Source organism: Micrasema longulum, unplaced genomic scaffold (assembly GCF_059751315.1).
Source record: "Micrasema longulum isolate JH-2025_06_02 unplaced genomic scaffold, ASM5975131v1 h1tg000236l, whole genome shotgun sequence".
In the NCBI taxonomy this organism is placed as follows: Eukaryota; Metazoa; Arthropoda; class Insecta; order Trichoptera; family Brachycentridae; genus Micrasema; species Micrasema longulum.
Window position 1 is genome coordinate 282,277 of NW_028277441.1, and position 14,583 is coordinate 296,859.

Here is a 14,583-nt window from a genome sequence, read left to right on the forward strand (position 1 = left end):
TCAAATATTTGAATTTTTGGAATGTTTTATTTTTTCTTTATTGGTGCAAGAAAAAATCTAAATATTGCTGGGCAGGTCATGCACGAGACATAGGACAACCGACAACCTAAAAGGGTTATTAACAAAGAAGCAAGCAATGAGGAAGTTCAACTCTACGGGAAATTGCATTTATAAAATGTATTCTTACGCGCGGTCAAATTAAAGCATTAAATTGTTCGCCGAAGTTTCTTAAAAATGTATGAAAAAATGTCAAAAATGATTTTAATAATCTCCTTTGAACGACGTCAATACTTCTTCCGAATTAATTAATGAAAAGAGAGTTTTCTTTATATTTGTATTACATTGTAAAGCAACAGATAAATGTCTAGATACAATTATAATCTAAATACATATCATAAAGTCCAATTAGAGGCTTTCACATAATATTGTTATTGTAAATGTTGTCACATAAAAATGATTCATAACATAAAATAACTAATCTAACGCAAGTTATAATATTAATAAAAATGAAAATGTAATAAATATTATTAAACATAAATCTACTTTTGAATATTGGTCACACAGTTGCACATCTTTACATATATAATTCTTCTGTACGTGTGATGTCACTGAACTTCTCCTAAACGGTTAAACCAATTTACTTGCGGTTTTCAGAGAAATGTCAATCTTTGCGTGTTTGTAAATATTAAAATTTTCAATTGATTCTGTAACTAAAAAGTTAGAACCATAAATCGTTTTTTCATCGACCTAATATGATTGCATTCGACGAGAATGCATATATATCCAAACAAAAATAATGGAAGTTGTTTTTTGTGTTTAAAAAAGTTTGTTTTTGAATGTTTACAAACAACATTTACCTTTTATGGATCCTAATCAGATTATTTCTTTATATTCCTTATAATTTCTTCCCACATATGTATTTCTTTTGTGTGTATTTTTGGTAATACTCAAATAATATTAACTGACATTCAATACATTTTTAAAAATGGCAATTTTGAATAAAGTGCACCTATGTCGGTAATAAGAGCCGATTTTGACATAGGCAAAAATAATTATATATTTGAAAATAAATTATTTTATGTTTTGGAATTCAACCATAAACAAGTACCTCGGTACCTTTTGAAATTCAATATTTAAATATTATAATTTTTTGGTTGTGAAATTCAATCAAAAACAAGTACCTATGTACCTACTTATCAATTAAAAGTATTTTTCCAAGCTAATAGCAGACAAGCCAACGTTCGGGCAGGACAACGTCTGTCGGGTCCGCTGGTTGTAATATATATTACAACTATAGTTGACCATAGGGTGTACATTTATGATGTGCCTACATACAGAACTGCACATAACCTGCATAATATAGGCTGCGGATTCAAGGCGCAACATCATAACTTGATTATTTTGTGGGTTTCAATTTTAAAGGAAGTTAAATATATGTTATTAATAGCATTATTATTAACAAGTGAATTGTGAAAACATTTTAGATAGATTTCCGGTTTACATAGTAAATCATCATCATCTTTCCTTTTCTGCACCCAATGGTGCATAGAACACTGCATTAGTACATCAATCGCAGCCTATGAAATATTCGAATGTGAAAACACCCTTTTAAATATATATTTCATATCAACCATATCAGGAATCAAACCACACACCATTGACCATTACACCACGAGGCCGATATACATAGTAAATAATCAACTTTTCAAGTTTGATAGTCAATTGACCAATCAGCAGAACTCTTCGAGAAGAAGGAAGGAAGAGAACTTGAGACGTCACACGCGAATCAATTTCAAAAATACAAAACTTTAAAATTATAGTGCTGATAAAACGATACACAAGAGTTAAAAAAATATATTTGGCTCTGTTTAATAGCCTATTTGCAAATAAAAAAACCACTGAACTTCCTCATTGTTGGGAGACGTTGTAGTGGTTGGATTATATGGAGGAGAACACAGAACCCTTCGGCATCAGAATCTGGAGAAAGACAGTCGGAGACAGAGGTAGATAAGAAATTTCCTGCACAAGGCCGGAACACTCAGAAAGTTGCAAATAGGATAAATGGTAATTTTAATCTTTATATTTATATTTTTTAATGAGCGTCACTTGAGAAATGAAGGAGATCAGTGGTTTTTTAAATATTTTTATTTAAAACATTTAAGTTTGTATGTAAAAATTCTTGATGGAAGTTTATTGTAATTTATTATATAAATAAAAGACGAGTGATACTTTAATCCACATTTTATTAAATATTTTTATTTGTTAAAAGACTATCGAACTAATATAAAATACATATATATTTATACATCGTGTTATCATAGATATAATTTTTGTATTTTCTTATTGCTCCGCGCATGACGTCCACTAGTTATCTCCGATGAGTTGTCTTGATTGGTAAGTTGGCTTCCCTGAAATTTATCACAACCCTCTATTTTTGTTTGATTTGGCAGAATTTGTAAGGTCATAAAAAGTAGTTCAATTTCATTATTTTTTCTTGCATTTTAGAGAAACTTTGCTGTACAATTAAACGCTTTAATTTTACCACGTGTAGGAAAAAGACTATTGACTTAATGCATTCTGTCAGTAAAGCCTTGATATATTACAAATATTTTTTAATGTAGGCGCAAAATGTTGATTCCAAATTTCATGATATGCCTAGAATAATAATTACTATTTTAAATCTTTTAAAAATAAAATAATAATTATGGGAGAAGTAATGCGTTGAAAGAATAAAAAAGCTTTAAATGCGATTATCCCGCAACTTGTTTTAATGACTAAATGCATCCTGTCAGAAAAACCTCGATATATAACTTAATTAATAGGGATACTAGTTTTCAATGGGAAAGAGAAGAGAAAGGAATGCTCTTTACCAATAAATTGATAATCACAGCCAATAACAAGTTACAATTTTGAAAATGGTTGCGCCATCTTGCGAAATTTTAACCAATCATATGCATTCAAAAAGCAAATAATTTAAAAAGCAGCCGCGGCTATCGCGAGACGCAGATGTGTCCCCACCACCCAAAAACAAGTAATGTACCGTAGAGCCGTTAGGTCCGAGCGCCATCTGTAGTCGACAAGTATTGTGTAATTTTCGCCGGTCAGTCGACGCTAGTTTTCTGTTGTGGAGGAACGCGCGATTTTCTCAGGTGGGAAGAATCTAGAACTTGTTCAAAAATCCCGCGCGTGCGCCACTTTTCCAAACCTCACTGTTGACAGTTAATTTTACATCGCTAAAAATAATCTGCGACATTAAACGTGAAATTCGTTTTACACGTGTGTAAAGTGCTTGGTTCGAACATTTGTTTTGTTCATGCAACGGATTAATATTAAAATGTAAGTATTAATTATACTGTTATTAACAAAACTAAATTAAAAGTACTTCCTAAAAAGATGCATAGACAAAATTCCAATAGAAAAAAGTAGGTAGCCAGAAAGAAAACCCCAATCTCTGAACTTAAAACTACTTTTTTGAACTTATAAACAAGGTCAACTTTAGTTTAAAATTTGTTTTATAAATCACGTATTCTTTTATTTATTCATTTATAATATTTTAAAACCTGTTATTATAAGTTCAGGCCATGTAATGTCTCATCTGGTTAGTGTTTTCGTCGTGTTGTTTTTTAAGTTGATTTTAAATTTGTCTCAAAAATATTTTTTCAAGTAGTCATGTAAATCATTGTAGTATTTAGTAATTTTAGCACTCATGCATTAGTCCTTGCTTGTTTTATGTGGTAGAATTGTTGTCAGGATTCATAATTGTGTATCTCAGGATTTTCGATTTCTGTTTTTCATCGTTTTATGTTTCCCGATGCAATTTTGAGTACTATTTTTACCATCTCAATTTTTGTCAAGAATTTTATGTCAAACTGGTGTGTGTTTTTGTACTGTCAGTAAAAAATAGCGTATACCTAAACAACTTGTTTCTGCTGTCGTTGGAAAACATTTAATATCGCAGCGTTTTATAGCGCTATAAAATCTACGTAAACCTTGTATTTAAATTATCATCATGAGATTATATTTTATCAGGCAAAATTTTATTTAAATTTAAATGTTACTCTTATATTGTTTATTTAACACGGTTGAAGCTGCATATCTAAAGGCTTTAACAATTTAATTATATAAAAAGTTTTTCAAGGTTAATAAAATCATACTAAAAAAAAAACATTTTTATGTAGGATATTACTCATGTTTATAACTTGAATAATAATTATAGATCTCCAAATTATTATTTAATTATAAAACAAAATCTTTTAATTTCACTTTTATTTTAATATTTTTCATTTTCATTTCGTTTCATTTATTAAGTTTACTATTTTTTTTTGTATTTAATTTTTTATCTTTATCATAAATTTTCAAAGCTTTTATTTTCGTAATTTCTTCATTTTTATTACGAAGTATTATTATAGTTTAAAATTTGTTGCAACAGAGAGTGATAACACTTTTGTGAAGGGAGTATGGTAGGCTAAGCGTTTATAGGGCTTATGACGTGTCATTGGCCGGTTTATGTTGTTATCATAGTGTATATAAGCAAACTTGGAAAACCCCATTGAAGGAGTAACTGAAATATTTGCAAAAACTTTGAAAAAAGAGTTGTGAGATTTTTTATTATGCTTCACCAACCCAATGGAGAATTCTAGGTTTGCGGTGTCAAGTAGTATAATTGAAATCTGATTTTGCAAGATTTAGAGACGGTTTTGAATTATGCTATTATTTAGGCAGGTAGGATTTACGTATAGTTTATTTTGGCATCAATAACTAATTTTCCGTCTTTGGTGGAGATTTCTGTTTTCTTCTAAAACTTCCTTTGTTCATTTGTTTTATTTTGTCTGGCAAGCATGTACCTACTTCAATTTTTGACAATAAACGCCTTATTTCGGCACTGAACTGAACCGAACTGGAAAAAAACTTTTTGTGGCAGCTGTTTCGAATAAAAATATCAAAACCTGTAAATCGTCGTCATTATTCCCTTATCTGCATCTGATAGTGCATAGAGTACCGCATTTATACTCCAATCGAAACATATCTTATGTATATTAAAGCAAAGTAACCAGTCTTACGTTTAAGGCTCCAGTCCAGGTGTTATTTATTATTTATTAAAAAATACATTCGTTTAAATATTCATCAATTTATTGAGGCTTTTTAGGCTGTGCTCGTGTTAAGCCATGGTAATTAATAATAAAATGAAATAGTAAAATTAATTAAATTAAAATATCATGTGATGAAATAATGTTGTGTACGAACACCTTTTTCTAATAATATTTCGTGTCAATCTTACCGAGAATCGAACTCGAGACGGCCATCACAATGTAGCTTCAAAAAATCAGAAAATCACAAAATTGTAAGTCCATGACGTTTGTTATTAGTTTTGATAATAATAAAACACTTTATTTAGAACCCCCTAATAAACGTACAAAAATTAATACTAAGAGTGATGCTGCGTTGTCCCCCCACTTACCCATCTGAGACATTGTTCCAATTCATGAAGGTACTGGACATAAGACAATTCTTTTTAAAGAGTCATTGAACCATTTCTGGTCATGCGGCAACAAGAGTAGATTCCAGCAGAATGCTCGTACGAGGTTTTCCTGTAATTTGAATTATTTAATTCCAAAAACACGTACGATGTTTGCTCAGAGGAATTTCTCTTTTGTGGCCCCAAAAGTATTCAATGTCCTGGATGAACATATTAAGTCCTCCAAAACGAAAGCCATTTTCAGGAGGAGTGTACAAGTCTGGATTTTGTCTAAGGGAAGAGACCATTGCGGTAGACTGCTGCGAGACATTGTATAGATGTATATACTATTAAGCGGGTTGTCCAGATGCCCTTTGAAATATATGCATGTTTATGTAATAATATTATATTTTTATTGTTGCTATTATTTAATTATGTACGTGCTTCCACTTTCCATTATTTGTATTCCAACTCAACACAGCGCCCTCGGCCTCATAGAGTTTGGGATACGTTATTATTGTATTTTTTATAATATGTATGTGTATTTGTATGAATAAATTAAAAAATATGATAAGTTCTGTTATTAATTATCCAAGTCCAGGCGGATAAATAATACAGTTGTGTGTATAAATATATAAAACTGGAAATAAAAAGTCTCCTTCGTAGTGTAGTTGTTGGCGTTGGGGTTTGCATGAGGACCCGGCTTCGTTCCTGACAAGGTCAACAATTGATTTTTAATTACATCTTTTTAATTTTTTTTTGGACTTGCACCTGAAGCATAAGACTGATCACCTAACCTTCCATGTTAGTAAAATAATCTAGATACTGTGCAATTTTAGTACCAATGCAGTGCCCTTTGCACCACTAGCTACGTATAAGGAAATAATGATGACGGTTATGTGATTTAATTACGGTGCTATGTTTCAAACTGGAATATTACGTCATATTGAACTTGTTGTATTGATGTTATTTGCATAATCTTCACAAATACAAATTTGTCGGTGGCTTATGACCGATTTCACAAAGATCCTACAAATTTATTTATTTATTTAACTTTTTGTGCATAATGTTACTTGTACATTGGCGGGCTTATTGCCAAATTGCAATTTCTTCCAACCAACCAATAAAATAAAAAAAAATATTTTTATAATTCAAGTTACAGAACATATTCAATAGAAAAAAAAAGAATAAAAAGCTTAAAATATATAAAAATAGAAATAAACGTGTTTGTTTATAAATTACCTTAAATCAAAACTATTACTCAATGGGAAAAAGGAAAAAAAGAGGAAAGAGGAAAAAGGAAAGGAGGAGAGATTAAGGAAGAGAAAGGAAATGTTTCTGCAGACGTGATTTAAACTGAGATAATGTAGTAACATCTTTGATAGTGGATGGGAGATGATTCCACAGTCGAGCCGTATGGACACTATATGAGTTAAAGAAGAAAGAGGAATTGTGGATGGGTATTAAGAGAGTGCCTTGAGAATTAGAACGAAGAGGTAAACCATGAACTGATAAGCGTTGAAATTTTTCACGCAGGTATATAGGAGCGTTAGGACTATGAAGTACATTGAACAAAAGTGAGAGGGAGTGATAGTCTCTCCGCTGTCTAATTTTGAGCCATTTCAGTTGCCTGCGATAATCAGAAATGTGGTCATATTTCCTAAGACCAAAAATGTACCTTATGCATGTATTCTGAAGTCGTTCAAGTTTATCGAGTTGCTCACAGCTTAAATCAGTCATGGAAACATCAGCGTAATCTAGAATGGGTAGTAGTAATGCTTATACTAGGGTGTATTTAGTATTAATGGGTAAGAATTTTTGCAACCTTCTTAGTGAGTGTAGACTGAAAAATATTTTGCGGCTTAGTTCATTAGTATGAGCTCGCCAGCAGAGATGTTCATCCATTTGTACTCCTAGATTTTTTACGGATTTCCTGTATTGAAAATTGGTACCATTGACATTAACATTAAAAGGATACACGGTCTGACTTTTCTTAATACAAACGTATTCCCTTATTGTCTCCCTGGATTGTGGCACCAGAATACATATACGAGAAGAATAGAGATGCACGAATAGTGATTTGGCCGAAATCCTATATTCGGCCACGCTCTCGGCCAAACTGGTTTGTTTTTTTCGACAAATGAGGAAGTTCAGCCCTACGAGAAATTATATATAAATAATTTATTTTTCCGCGCGGTAAAAATTAAATCATTAAATTGTACAGCGAAGTTTCTTGAAAATGTATGAAAAACGTAATGAAAATGATTTTTATAAAAACGAAGTATTTTGAACGACCGATGTCACTAGTTCATCCGAATCAACCAACGATAAAAGAGTTGTAATATATTTCCGGTTTACGGTAAGCCAATTAACCAATCAGCAGAACTCTCCGACGAGAATTTATGACGTCACGTGCAGAGTAATTTCAAAATTTCATAAAATCATTGCGTTGACAATACGATACATTAAAAATAACTTTTCATCTTGTTTAATAGTCCATTTACAATGAATCTATTCACAAGTCAACAGATGGCAGAATTGAAGAAATATGGATGTTCAAACGTGGGCAAAATATAGGCAGAATGGTAAATGTAACACAGTGTGTAAAGTGGCCACATAAACCAGCTATTCACAGGGCATAAGCCCTGTTTATACCTAGCCTTTCACATTTCCTTCCATTACGCCATGGAAGCCGCCATATAAATTATCTTAGTTTTTACTATTTAATATAAATTATCTTAGTTCTTCCGAATCAACCAATGACAAAGTGTTATAATACATTTCCGGGTACCGGAAAGCCAACCCACCAATCAGGACAACTTATCGTAGATAACTTGTGACGTCTTTAAACTTTAAAACTCACAAAACTTTTAAAAATCATAGCGCTAATAATAATTGAATTAAACCACGTTAAAATTTAAAATGCTAAATTAAATCATTAAAACATCATCATGAAGTTACAAAAAAAAAATTACATGTTCTTTTTCTTAGTTGTTCTTAGAACTTCGTACACCTTTGTTAGCATTTTATAGACTGTGAAATTGCTAATTATGCGTAGCTGTTTATTTCAAGATGTGAGGTCATTATGCATTCATGAAGCCAGATTTATCTTCACTTGCATTTGAGAAAAAAATACAATTATTGCTGTTGTAACTAACGGCATAGGCTCATTCAAAACTAATGGAAAAATCCATTCAAGACGCCAAAATAGGGGGATTGATATTCATTTTTATTTACGAGTGACGTCGTTCAATGTAATTATTTTTTATCAAAATCATTAATTTTATCATACATCTTAGAGAAATTTAGCCGTAGAATTAAAAGCTCCAATTTTTACCGTGCAGCGTGAGGAAAATATTTGATTCTTATATAATTTTCTCTTACACGGTTTCGAAATAACATATTTCGTTTTTTTTTTTTAAATAATTTATTTAGCAATGCAAAATAATGTAATAGAATGTTATTATTTAACTTTTCGTTATTGGAATGCCCTACATCACCATTTTACTTGCAAGGCCCTTATGTATTATATATAGTAAATAATACTAACGATTTATATAATACTTCAGTGTCGTTTTTTTAACACCAAAACAGGCCAGAAGGCCCAGTTACAGTAAAAAATTACAGCGCAAAACACCCAGGCTTAATTAAAATTACATTTATTTTGTGTTTAACCGGTAATCAAACCTGGAGCCTTCCGTACGTTAGTCAACCATCTTAACAACTACACCATGTAGGCCGCCAAATATATCACGATACACACTGGAACCTCTTTTAACACGAGGGGTCCGTTCCACACCGTACCGTATGAAAAAGTTTACTAATCGTTTACTATTTACTGATCTTTATTTTTTTATGTTTAAAATACATGAATCGTGACGTATTAGGGGCGTGGCTAATGCAATGACCGTTTTTGCGGGAATTCATAATTACATATTGAAAAAAAAATGTATGTTACTAATAAGTAGCCAATTTTTTTTTATCGGACAGTATTTCATAGAACCTTATTAATTTTTAAATGTTTTAAAATGTGATATTTCCCTATTTATAGGACCATCTCTCCTTATCACCACCAGCTAGTGCTTGTCTTCAGATATTTGGAAATATTCAAAATGATATTGCTAAATTCTTTAATGCCGACTTATAGTTCATTTTTCCATACTGTATTTTCATGGTCAGGTTAGTCACGATTTCATTCAGCTACGGAGCATTGTTTGCACAAATGGCCTTTAAAACGAGATATGCACTGTACATTTTAAAACACGTGTTGAAGTAGGTTTTTTATTATTATTTATGTTTTTTTTAAGGTTTATATCATTTTTAGTACTTATGTAAACTTTATTAACATTACCTTGAATGAAAAAATTAATTTATCAAAAACATTTTTAAAAATACTTTAAGGTTTCCCAAATCTTTATTTCTTTAGGTATTCTAAAATATTAAACCCCGGTGTGGTACAATAAACTCTGTTGTTCAAATAACTTATATTATCTATGTTATCTTTAGTTTCGTATGTATAGGTAGCATTGTTGGAATTTTTTTAGTATATATTTTTTACATGATTTTACTCTTTAAATATATTATGAATCATGAAAATTGCAATACACTTCTACTTATTGCTTAACTGTAAGAAAACATTCATAACATCCAAACATCCATCTAAACAGCCATAATCAGAAGAACAACATAAGCGACATTTTTGGTGAATTGCGTTTTTTTAAAAGAAATAGCGTTCCTTATTGACCTCTGCACAAGCGTTAAAAACATCATAGCTCTATAAAATTCACCTGCCACATTTAAGGATATTTATTTCGATTTATTTTATTTATTAAAAGAAAACATCAGCCATTATGACGGGACGATATATCTGGTTTTTTTTCACAGCTGTAGCGCAATTAAAGGTTTTTTTCGTCACACGAGATGGCATATTTCTGCGTAGCATTACGTCTGATCATGATGAAAGTCCGTGAATCAAGATGCCATTTTCACGTGCTAGTAACGTGTCAAGTTTACTATATGCCATTGATGTACGAGTAGATGTCATTTTACTTTTTTTTAAAAAGCACTCCCTCCAAAAACGAAAACCGTTTTTAAGACCGATCTTCCTATCAATTTTGCTCATGCTTAAAATCCTTTTTTATTAAAAAAAATCGAGTGAATTAAATTTCGATTTTGCTAACCATACTTTTAATTGAGTTTTACTTAAATAATAATATCGTCGGTGATTTCATACTCAGAATGCCTGCGCCTTGTCGAAGGAATTTACTTAAACCCACGCTATATTACAATATTATTCATTGCATTAGCCCATTTGATTGCCTCCTTAACCCTTTAAAAGGCACATATTTTGTGTTAATTTACGTCTTGCGAAATCTAATTAAATATAAAATTAATATTTAATGCACTGGCTTTGTGATTTTCCATGTTTAAAATATAAATAAATATTAACTTTGTTTAAAACTCCTAAATATGTTTTATTTGGCAACCGGTTTCAAAACATGACTGTTTCTTCGTCAAGGCCATTAAATACTTCCCGTATTTAGGCACTTCTTACAAAAAATAACAAGTAAAAATCTTATAGTCCTTAAAATGTGGCATGATTAGAATGACAGTTGTCAGAAAAAGTGACGACATAACTTTGTAGTAACGTCTAAGGAGTGATTTATATTGATACACGAAAAATCATTCGTATTTGGCATGTTAATTAATTTTTTTAATACAATGCTTGACATATAAATCAACATTAGTATATAAAAACAGCTTTAAAACTAAAAAAAAAAACTAAAATAAACCTAATTATTAACGACGTTCTTACAAGGTTACATAATTTTGCAAAATCGTCAGAGTTGGGACAAATTGATCAATGTAAATTGATCGAATAAAAAAATAGCTCATTTGATAATGTTCACGCAAAAAGTTTAAATGAATAATACAATTATTCACAAAAAATTTTTTAGTGAATAATTGTATTAAACACACTATAAGAGGCTTGTGTTTGCGTTTTAATATAAATTTTCGGAAACAGAGTTTCATGTTTGCATGAAAAAACTGATAAAATCGATTTAATCGGTACATGATCGGTAATCAGTGTTTTTCTCATCTCTATTGAAATTAGTTTGACAGCTGTCATTTTAATCAAGCTAAATTTTAAGGACTAAAAATGCATTATTTGCTAACACTGTGTGTTCGGATTTAAAATAAACAAAAATAAACGCTGCAAACTATAGATATTTACAATTGGTGTGTTCCGATTGTTTTGTTATTTTGATGAATTGTTTCTTATGGGGGCTAAGAATATTAAAAAATCCATTAAAGTGACCAGTTTTATCTGCCGTCTTCGGACGTACGGTATACGAATAACGAATATGGTTAATATTTTTGAAAAACATAAAAATATTCATCCTGATAATTTTTCTTTAAAAAAAAACAAAATTGGGGTGCGGAAATCGGGAATACGAGACCTCAGTATTATTGTCTGATGTGCAGTTGTCTATTTCGCACAGTATCGGGGAGCCATCTGTAAGAGAGTTATTTAAAAGCTATGCTCAAATACCTGTTTATCAAACTTCTCTACAACCGACATCCTGTTAATATTTTTATATTAAACAGTATTATTGTTTATAGCCGGATCAAAACACATAAAAACTATCAAGAACCAGTAATGTTTTCAACCTGTAATTATTACCAATTTTCTTTATTAATATATAAACATAATAAATTTATAGTTCAACATTTCAAGCTGCAAAAACAAACTTTAGAGGTATTTTTATAAAGTACTGTTTTTTTCTAAATATTTACGAACTTTTTGAAGCCATTTCAACATCATCATCATTATTACCTCTAACACACATAATGATGCATATGACACTGCATTGGTACACCGACCGCAGCTTATCTTGATATTTTTTGTTACATGAATGTAAGATAACCAGTCTTAGACTTCAGGTGCCGATCCAGAAGTATCATTCAGTGAAAACACCCTTTGATTCAATATTTCATATCAACCATGTCTATAAATAGTTAATTGAATATTGGTAAATTATTTATTACATTGACTAATGACGTGTTTCTTCCTGATTTAAACTGACTTAAATTAAATTGATTTTTTTCAACAGTATTAGCTTTTATTTGTACACACGAGGCAAACAATGTTCCGCGTCCTATAAAAATTATAAAGAAATTTCTTATTTTTTGTACGGGAAAATATTTTAATATGGTCATTAAATATGCTTGAGGAATCCCTTGAAATATGTAGTGCGGTTTGATGAGAAGGTATTTGAATATAGTTTTTCTGACACTCTCCCCGAATACTATGCAAAAACGACAACTGCACATAAAAATGAATATGCCTCACTTAAATCGACTAAATCGAGGTCTCGTATTCCCGTTTTGAATTTTAAAACGTTGTCGGTTGTTTTTTAAGAACGAGTATCAGAAAGAAATTTCTGTGACGGCTAGTTTTGTAAACTACGCGCTTTTAATCGGTTTTGGATGGTTCTAGCTCCCATACAATACAATTCATTAAAGAAACAAACAATATGGAACATACCAATGGTAGATATCTGTAGTGTGTAGTGTGTAAAAAATCATAGCTCTACAGCTATAATCCGGGGAGTTAATTCGAGACTTCGTTTGGATAAAGCAAAGTCAGGCCGGTCATCCTTATGGGTAAGTTTTATTAAACCAAAAACGATAAGGGCAGGTCTGAAGGTCATAAAAACGTAAATAAGATGTAGTTATAAATTAAATATTACAACTAGAATTATCTTCTTTAAAAAAAAAGAGAATACAAGTCTTTAAAAAAAGGTTTCAACGAAAGTATTTCAATTTTTTTTTTTAAAGTATTACCGAAGGCATAATTTTACGTAGAAATAAAGGAAAATGTCACAAAAATGTATGTGGTTTTAAATGCTTGTATTTCTTTTCAAAATCAAAAAATTAAAATTTCGCCCCTGCCACTTTCATGTTCAATTTATTATCTTCAAATTATTACAACAAATTTTAGTTCAATACTTGGTCTTTATTGAGATCCCAGATATCTAAGTTTAGTCTTAATTTGAAATGGCGTGATCTGCCGGTCTAAAAGTATTTATATTTTAGTTACATAAATCTTTTAAGTATTTTTTTAACAGAAATACATTGAAAAAATATTGTTGTTTTTATTTCGCAATTAAAAAAAAAACATTTATTTATTTATTTATGACAAATTACGAGGTTTTTAAACTTTACATATTACATTACATTATATATTTTATTTGTACGAAATATTCCTAATCAGTAAAAGTGCTGGTATGAGGGGATATTATATAAAATAACACAATAGTTTAAATAAAAATTCGATAAAATAACATCACATTTCACTCGCCACACGGGCTGTAAGAACTGTTTTATTTAGGTGTTTTTTTAAGTACGTACATGTTCTGTATATTTTTTAGATCATTAGAAAATGAATTGTAAAAATTGATTGCTGTATACAAAAAACCGTTTCTTTTTCTGTTTGTCTTAGGTTGTTCGCAAGTTAAATTATTTGATGCTCTTGTATTTATTTTATGTATGGTGTAGTTAAAATCAAATTTAATATTTGTCTTTATTTTATTCTATTTCATCTTAAATCATTTTTATTTTTTCTGTGTAGGTCAATTGCTCTAGATTGAGCATTTTTGTTATTTTATATAATTCGTTTGTTTTACCAGACTATAAGCCTTATCTGACAATATTAACCGAGAGTAACGTTATGATATACACCGCAGAGAATCAACATCACAGTACGATGATAGTTTTGAATACCTCGTGAAGATGAAACATTTAAATTCCTATTAGTCGAGTTAGAATTGAGTCGACCTTGCCAATTAACGGGACTAATCAAAATTACCGACGCGGATAGACCAGTTTTTTCTATGGTGAGCGTAGTTACTGGACCACGAGAGATATTACATTGTATCAAATATACCTAATATCTTAAAAACGATGTTTATAACAATATAACATATACATTACAAACATATATTCAATACGTACATATTATAAAAAAGAAAAATAAATACACGAAAGAGACTCATGTCAAAGTAGTGGGAGAATCCTGCTCCGGAAAACCCCTTCGGATACATGGAACAGATCAATATCCAGAG

At 30.6% G+C, this 14,583-nt stretch overlaps 1 protein-coding gene across 1 annotated transcript in view; it reads left to right on the forward strand.

Moving 5' to 3' along the window:
- Window positions 1–3,103: 3,103 nt before the first annotated feature.
- Window positions 3,104–14,583, forward strand: part of LOC148283459 (uncharacterized) — a 58,268-nt gene continuing 46,788 nt past the window's right edge. Inside the window, exon 1 of the mRNA XM_088243807.1 lies at window positions 3,104–3,336. The gene's annotated coding sequence lies outside the window, so the exon portion shown is untranslated. The remainder of the gene's footprint in view (window positions 3,337–14,583) is intronic.